An 8082-nucleotide genomic window follows, 5' to 3' on the forward strand; every position below is an offset into this window, starting at 1 on the left:
AGGGAAAATATAAGGTTCAGGAATCACCAACGCAAAATCCTGAACCTATGAACCCTCTTCCCTTAGTCATCTGACCTCCAAGCCCTCCGAGCTCGCCAACGCAACCCTCTTCCCCCTTACACGAGCAGTTTACAAACCTTCTTCTTGTCCTCAACTCTCCTGTTATTTACCCATCAACCCCACCTTCACCAACAATTTCATCACCATAACCCACCATCCCACCGCCCAAGTTGATGATCCACACGATTTGGGTGAAGGCACATTCGCCTAACCCCAAAACGGCGCTAGCGAGACATCGTAAGCACAACCATCCTTCACCTCCATGGCTGCTGAGTTAGCTGAAATGAGAACCCTCTTCTCTCAACAGCAAGAGTTTATCTCTCAACAGCATCACTTCTTCAATCAACGATTTGAGGTAGTAATGGAGTGCATTGATGAGATTCAACACAGTGCTGCGACTTTAAGGGAGGCACTCATTAATATGCAGCGCAATATGCATAGGATCTTCCTGCAGCAGAGACAGATAGCGGAGTGCAATCAAGAGTATTTCAACTTTCTTACCGCCTATCTGCATGGTCCAATGGTGCCTTCGCATCTAAGGTAGCACTTACATTTGATGATGCTCCTGTTGCATCGCCTCAACATCCCCTGCCGGATCCCCCTGCTCCTCAACCTTAATGTTTACACCCTCTTCCAATATGAATATTTTTTTTATGCGGCCATTCTTTATTTGTATTCAATTCATTTATTATTTGTAAAGTAATCAAATTCTTTGACTCTTGTACAGGCAATAGAAAATTTTTGTAATGCGTTCATTTGTAATTTATCTATATCCTTTGTTAATAGTCAATACAATCAGAGTATATATTCACTCCATTTTTTGCCTGTGCCTCTTTCTTTATCTTCCTTTGCTAATTTTTGTGACGTTCTAAATCTCTTATTTTTATGATCTTCATTGTGTTGCTAAGATGTATTACATGTTTATACTTAGAAACATTTTCCATACTTAATGAATTCTGATTAACACTTAGTCAATTCTTAGTTTAGCAGTACTTTACCTTTTATCTTTCAAAGTTCTGCTCAAACCTTCTTTTTGAAATTTTCTTCTAAGTGTTTGTCTAGTCTCTCTAAACAATGCAATGAGGACCTTGCTCATCTTTAAATTTGGGGGTGGGGAAGGTCTGAGCAAATGAGATCAAGATTATGCTGTATTTAAGAAAATGTGTCCATTTTCTTTTTCTTTTTTTTTTTCTTTCTTTTTTTTTTTTTTTGCAAAACTCTAATATCAGCGCAAGGGAAAACCTCGAAACTATCCCAACCTGATAAGAGTTTAGTTGTAAAAGGAGTCTGCTCGTTGTTGGATGTTCGTATGACACCCGTAGGAGCAAGCCAAAACGAAGGTGGGTTTCCAAGAACAACGTAGTATGAAAAAAAAAAAAAAAAGAAGAATGAAACAAAAACAAAAATAAAAGAATGCAAGAGACAACTCCTCTGATCCCCATAAGTTGAAGTTGAAATTGGCACACAACTGTAGTTGGATGTCCGCATGACACCCATGGGGATAAACCAAAACGAAGAGTGTAACCATGACCAACAGTCTCTAAATAAAGAAATGACGCAAATTTTTGCTCATCGCATGTAGATACATCGAGTTGTTTTGACAAAGAAGAGATAAACATTCTATTTTGAAAACTAAAAAAGCATCTTTGAGCAAAATTTTGTCATATAGAAGAATAAAGTAGGGCTTGCTAAGAATTAGCAAGGATAAAAGGAAATTGTGACGTCAAGTAATTTGCCTAAGTGTAACATTTGGAGCAACAAATCGTCGCAAAAATAGAGGATAGAAATTGAGCATGATTGCCTTAGTAGAAGATATACTTGAAGACAAGCATATATCTAAATTTGAGGGTGTGATAACTTGTAGAAATACAAGTTATTTATGCCACCTTATCTAGATATTGTGGCCAAAAGTTAGTAAATATGCACCTATTATATGAAAATGAGTATAACAATAATTATAAATGTTTGCAATTACATCCACTAACACCATAAAGATGGAAGACAAACCGAATTTTACTCTATTTGCAGGAGACCAAGTCACCGCTTGTTCTCAAGGCTTACGAGAAACTGATCAACGCATCTCTGCACATTGCACCCGTCAATCAACAATTAAGAGACGATTATCGCAATGACGGCGCAATGCGACAGTCGATCCAGAGCTGTGTTGCAACTGCATGCGGTAATAAAAAAACACCGCATGCGAACCCATGATCGAAAGATGCAGCTGAGCAATGCAAAAGCGGAGGATTGAGACACGTGTACAACTAACGGTTGTGCAGAATTGACGGTCTGATTGCATAACAGAAGGAATAATATCCCTCCATCTTCGGAATTTCCATAACAATCAGTGAGGACCACAAGGCCGAAGTCAAAGACCTACACCTATAAATACCCCATAGATTTTAGAGGAAAAAAAGGCTACTTAATACGGGGTAAGTGCTACAAAATTGTTGAGAGAAAAGGCTGAGCTGAGTGCTTAAGTGAATAAATCCGGGAAGAAGACGAGATAAGGCCGAGAAGTGAATCTCAGATCTAATCTGCCAAACACCCAATTGAAAGCTCTATGCAAAGATCCCTGCTACCGGTGGAGCAAGCCTGAGAGGGAAGCTCTTCCTACCATTAAATCCATCATGTCCGGCAAGCAGATCTCCATCGAATCAGTGCCAAGACATTGACACTTGTTTGTATCTGTTATATCTCTTTATCGTTGTATTTCACTGTTTCTTTACCTCTGCATTAACACCATGTATCAAACGCTTAATAGAGATATTAAATATTTCAATAGCTTTCATTTACCATTTTCTATCTATTTTCGTTCACCTGTCAATCACTTTCTTCACGATGTCTTCTTAATTCCCTGATAAACAATATGAATTAACCAAGTACTTAATCTGTGTTAAAGATATAAAATGCGTTTAGCTAAGGCATGCTAGACGACATCTTCACCTATGAGAGCAGAAGTGAAGATGCCATTCTGACTTATCTAGAGAAGGTTAGAAGAATGCGTTAACTAAAGCGAGCAGTACTTCCAAACATGGAAGCAACCTTGCATTCATTACGTTAGTCACTATTTCACCACAGACATGTGGGAGCGCGATCGATCATTGAAAGGTGTACGCCAAGAGAAAAGCGGAATAACATTTGTAGCTTCAATACAATTAAGAAGTTGCGTTGTTATATTCTTTGTCTTTGTCTTTCTATTCTGTTCATAAGACTTGCCGCTGCATTCCACGTTATTTGCATAACTTTCACAGTTAGCTTGACCCCAGCATCTTGTAACATGAAGCCTGTATCTTGTATCATCTAGCTTAGGTTTATTGTATATTTATTTTATTATCGCACCTTTACTGCTTTATTCTACTTTATTGCAATTTATATACCTATACAAACCAAACTTTTAAAGATTGAAAACCTGGTCGCATATATCATGAACATACCACAATAACCTAAATCAGTCCCCGTGTTCGACCTCGGATCACACCAAGAAACTTGCGGTGGAATTACACTTGGTTCCATCGTAAGGAAACTTGTGACAACGCATGGCATACTACGTGAACATCCATAATTAATGCATATCTAATGGTAGTATCGCATCATTTCGAGCATAGAACATCATCAATCATACATCTTAGTGTTAGCCTATATAAAACGATCGACAATGTGAATACAGTATGCCATGTAGATTTAAAATCCCACCATAGGAAGTATATTATATGCATTATGTATATGTTATAATCTGTTATAATGTATGAATGCATGTTTGGGGTTTTTGTTATTTAATATAACTGTTATATTAAATTTTAATGCTTTTGATGCAAGTTGTGGATGAAAAGCATGTCTAATTTTTATAAGTTGTAATAAAATAGAGTTAGACATTAAAATCCATAACGAAGTTAAGTTGCATGCTCACGTAGGTTAAACACTTGTTTTAATAGTTAAAATAGGTTGCTATCTTATAAATCACAGTTACAAACTCAACTGGTATATAATCATGTCTAAGGTTGGGGGTACTTAAGTTGAAGGTCTGTGGAACACCTCCTACCTGGGGATTATGGCCGAATAATTGAGTATTGTTAATCGGTTTTATAAGCGTACATGAGCGGTGTGAAGTAATAAAACGGTTTATCACTTAGACATTGTAGGTTAACATCCAATTATAAGAGTTATACTAGAATAAACCACTTAGACTTAGAGTTATTTTTATTAGCCGAAAAAAACTTAAGTATACTTTTTCTCATATTAATATAACACTTCAGTGGGAATTTAATAACTTATATATGATAAAGTTATTAGAACACTTTAGTGGGAGATTAATAACATATACGATACGTTATTTTTAGCTATCACGTCCATAAGAGTTCACAATCAAGATTTAAGTGGTACTTCGTGTCGATTATACCTCGACTGCTCCATTCGGAAAGTATTTGCATAAATTTGGATTTCGGTGAATAAAGGGAAGTCGTTCAAATAAAAGAATCAAGTATATGATACATTTTGATTTCAACTTTTATGTCCCCACAAAATTCACACCGTGAGATCCATACAACACTTTGTGTCAATTATACCTCGATTGTTCCATTCAGAAAGTGTTTGTATGAGTCAATAATAAAGTGAATGGGGGAAGTAGTTCATAGTAAGTGGGTGAAGGATATGTGTCAACATATCCTGCGGCCTCTTTCGTTAGTTTGGACCGTGAGATTCCTATGTTGTGCCTACTGATTTGCTTTAAGCGGTCCTTGCTAGTCATTAAACGACGACTATCCCCTTGGAGGGTTGTAACATAGGATTCAGAATAACTCAAACTCTAGAAATAGGATAGGATTTCTTAGGTCCATTCCCAATCTTGGCTCTCCAGCGTAGTTGGGGCCGACCTTTGACGTCTGAAAACTAAGGGTCACATTTATAGAATTACTAAAGTATTAGTAATTACTGACCAAAAACAGTAACTAAACAACTATAGGAATAATGGTTATTCTGGAGATGATGTTTGACCAAAATTGTTTGCTTCAATGAAGGAGTATCTGACTGCCCCTCGGTAGCATGTATTTTGACTCACTATAGTATCGTTGAAAATAAATAATGGTTATGAGTACATTATTATTTGTTTTGCTAAAACTTGATTTTAGATTTAGTTACAATTTTCTAATTAGATTTTGTTTAAATTTTTCAGGATGTCGAATTCTTCTAGAATACTCACTTTCGAATTAGATAACGGTAAAATCATATCAACAAACAAATTACTAACGGTTGATAACACCAAAATAGTTTTAACAGAGGGTTGTCCTCTATCTCCCAACTCATCTAAAATTTTGAATAATATATATGATAATGCAATATTCGAACAACAAGACAAATATGATTTGCTTGTTATCAATGCATGTTTAGTGGAAAATGATAAAACCTGGATAATTGATTCAGATGCCACTAATCATGTCTGTACGTTCTCACAAGAAACAAGTTCCTGGAGACAGTTGATAGAAGGCGAAACAATCTTTAAAGTAGGGACCAAGGAGGTTGTTTAAGCTAAAGCAATGGGAGATATGAAATTATTTATAGGAGATGAGTACATTTATCTGAAAAATCCTTATTACATTCCTTCTATGAAAAGGAATCTAATATTTATCTCTTGTTTGCTAGAACAAAATTATAAAGTTTATTTCTAAAATGATGAAGTTTTTATCAACACAAGAAGTAAACAAATTTGTTCTGCAAAATTAGAAAATAACTTTGTATTTGTTAAAACGGACTGAGGTAAAGCCGTTTTGAACATAAATATGTTTAAAACTGCTGAGACTCATAAGAACATGAAAGTTTCTCCAAATGCTTATTTTTAACACTGGAGATTGGGTCACATAAATCTCAACAAGATTGAGAGACTGGTTAAGAACGATCATCTAAATAAGTTGGAAGACAGTTCATTACCACATTGTGAATCCTGTCAGTCAGATGAATAAAAGAACTTTTTCTGAAAAAGGTCTTAGAGCCGAAGACCCTTGGAGCTAATACATTCAGACCTTTGTGGTCCTCTAAATGTTAGAGTTATAGAAGGGTATGAATATTTCATCAGTTTTATTGATGATTATTCCATGTATGAGCATATTTACTTGATGCACTAAAAGTCTGAAACTTTTGAAAATTTCAAAGAATATAAGGCTAAGGTTGAAAATCAATTAGGTAAAAATATTAAAACTCTTCGATCAGATCGAGGTGATGAGTATATGGACTTAGAATTCTAGAGCTATTTGATAGAACATGGAATCCAGTCTCAACTCACAGCCCCTGGCACATCTCAACAAAATGGTATGGCAGAAAGGAGAAACAGAACCTTGTTGGACATGGTTCGTTCCATAATGAGTTATGCTCAGTTACCAAATTCTTTTTGGGGTTATGCAGTTCAGACTGTAGCATATATGTTGAACATGGTTCCCTCAAAACGTATTTCTAAAACACCTTACGAGCTCTAGAGAGGACGTAAAGGAAATTTACGTCACTTCAAAATTTGGGGTTGCCAGCATATGTGTTGGTGCAAAATCCTAAAAAGTTGGAATTTTGTTCGAAAGTATGCCTATTTGTAGGCTACCCAAAAGAAACAAAAGGTGGTTTCTTTTACGATCCTCGGGAAAACAAGGTATTTATATCGACAAATGCAACTTTCCTAGAGGAAGACTACATAAAGAATCACCAACCTCGTAGTAAGCTATTAATAGATGAAATGTCCAGAAAAACGATAAATTAATCAATAAGAGTTGTTGATAGAGCAGGTCCATCAACAAAAGTTGTTAATTGAACTAGTACTTCACATCCTTCTCAAGAGCTAAGAATGCCTCGTCGTAATGGGAGGGTTGTGCAACAGCCTGATCGGTACATGGGTTTAACTGAAACAGTGAAACTCAAGTCATCATACCAGATGATGGCTTAGAGGATCCATTGTCTTTCAAACAAAAAATAAATGATGTGGATAAAGACCGAGGATTAAAGCCATGGACCGTATTTCAATTATTTATGGGATCTTGCAGATCAATCTGAAAAGATAAAACTCATCGGTTGCAAATGGATCTACAAGAGGAAACAAGACCAAGCTGGTAAGGTACAAACCTACAAAGCAAGACTTGTGGCATAAGGGTTTACCCAAAAAGAGGGGGTAGATTATGAAGAAACCTTCTCTTCGGTTGCCATGATAAAGTCAACTAGAATACTCTTGTCGATAGCTACATTTTATGATTATGAAATATGGCAAATGGATGTCAAGACAGCCTTTCTGAATGGCTATCTTGAAGAGAGTATCTATATGTCTTAACCAGAAGGGTTCATTGAACAGGGTCAAGAGCAAAAGGTTTGCAAACTTAATGATCTCTTTATAGGTTGAAACAAACATCTAGATCCTGGAATATGAGATTTGACACTGCGATCAAATCTTATGGCTTTGAACAAAACGTCGACGAACCTTATGTATACAAGAAAATCGTTAACAAAACCGTCACTTTTTTGGTGTTGTATGTTGACGATATTATACTCATTGGGAATGAAGTAGAATTTCTAGCTGACGTTAAAAGATGGCTAGCTACGCAATTCCAAATGAAAGATTTGGGAGAAGCACAATATGTTTTTGGGATCCAAATAGTTCGAAATTACAAGAACAGAATATTAGCACTGTCTCAAGCATCTTGTATAGACAAAATATTGTCTAGGTATAAAATGCAAAATTCCAAGAAAGGAACGTTGCCTTTCAGACATGGAATTCACTTGTTTAAGGAACAAAGTAATAAGACACCTCAAGAGGTTGAGGATATGAAACGAATCCCATATGCATCAGCAACAGAGAGTTTAATGTATGTAATGTTGTGTACTCATCCCGATATATGCTATGCCATTGGAATAGTTAGCAGATTTCAGTCCAATCCTGGAATGATAATTGGATTGTCGTTAAGAATATTCTCAAGTATCTTCGGAGAACGAGAGATTATATGCTCGTGTATAGTGCTAAGGATCTGATCCTTACTGGATACACTAATTTTGACTTCC

The sequence above is a fragment of the Benincasa hispida genome, chromosome 12 (assembly GCF_009727055.1).
Source record: "Benincasa hispida cultivar B227 chromosome 12, ASM972705v1, whole genome shotgun sequence".
In the NCBI taxonomy this organism is placed as follows: Eukaryota; Viridiplantae; Streptophyta; class Magnoliopsida; order Cucurbitales; family Cucurbitaceae; genus Benincasa; species Benincasa hispida.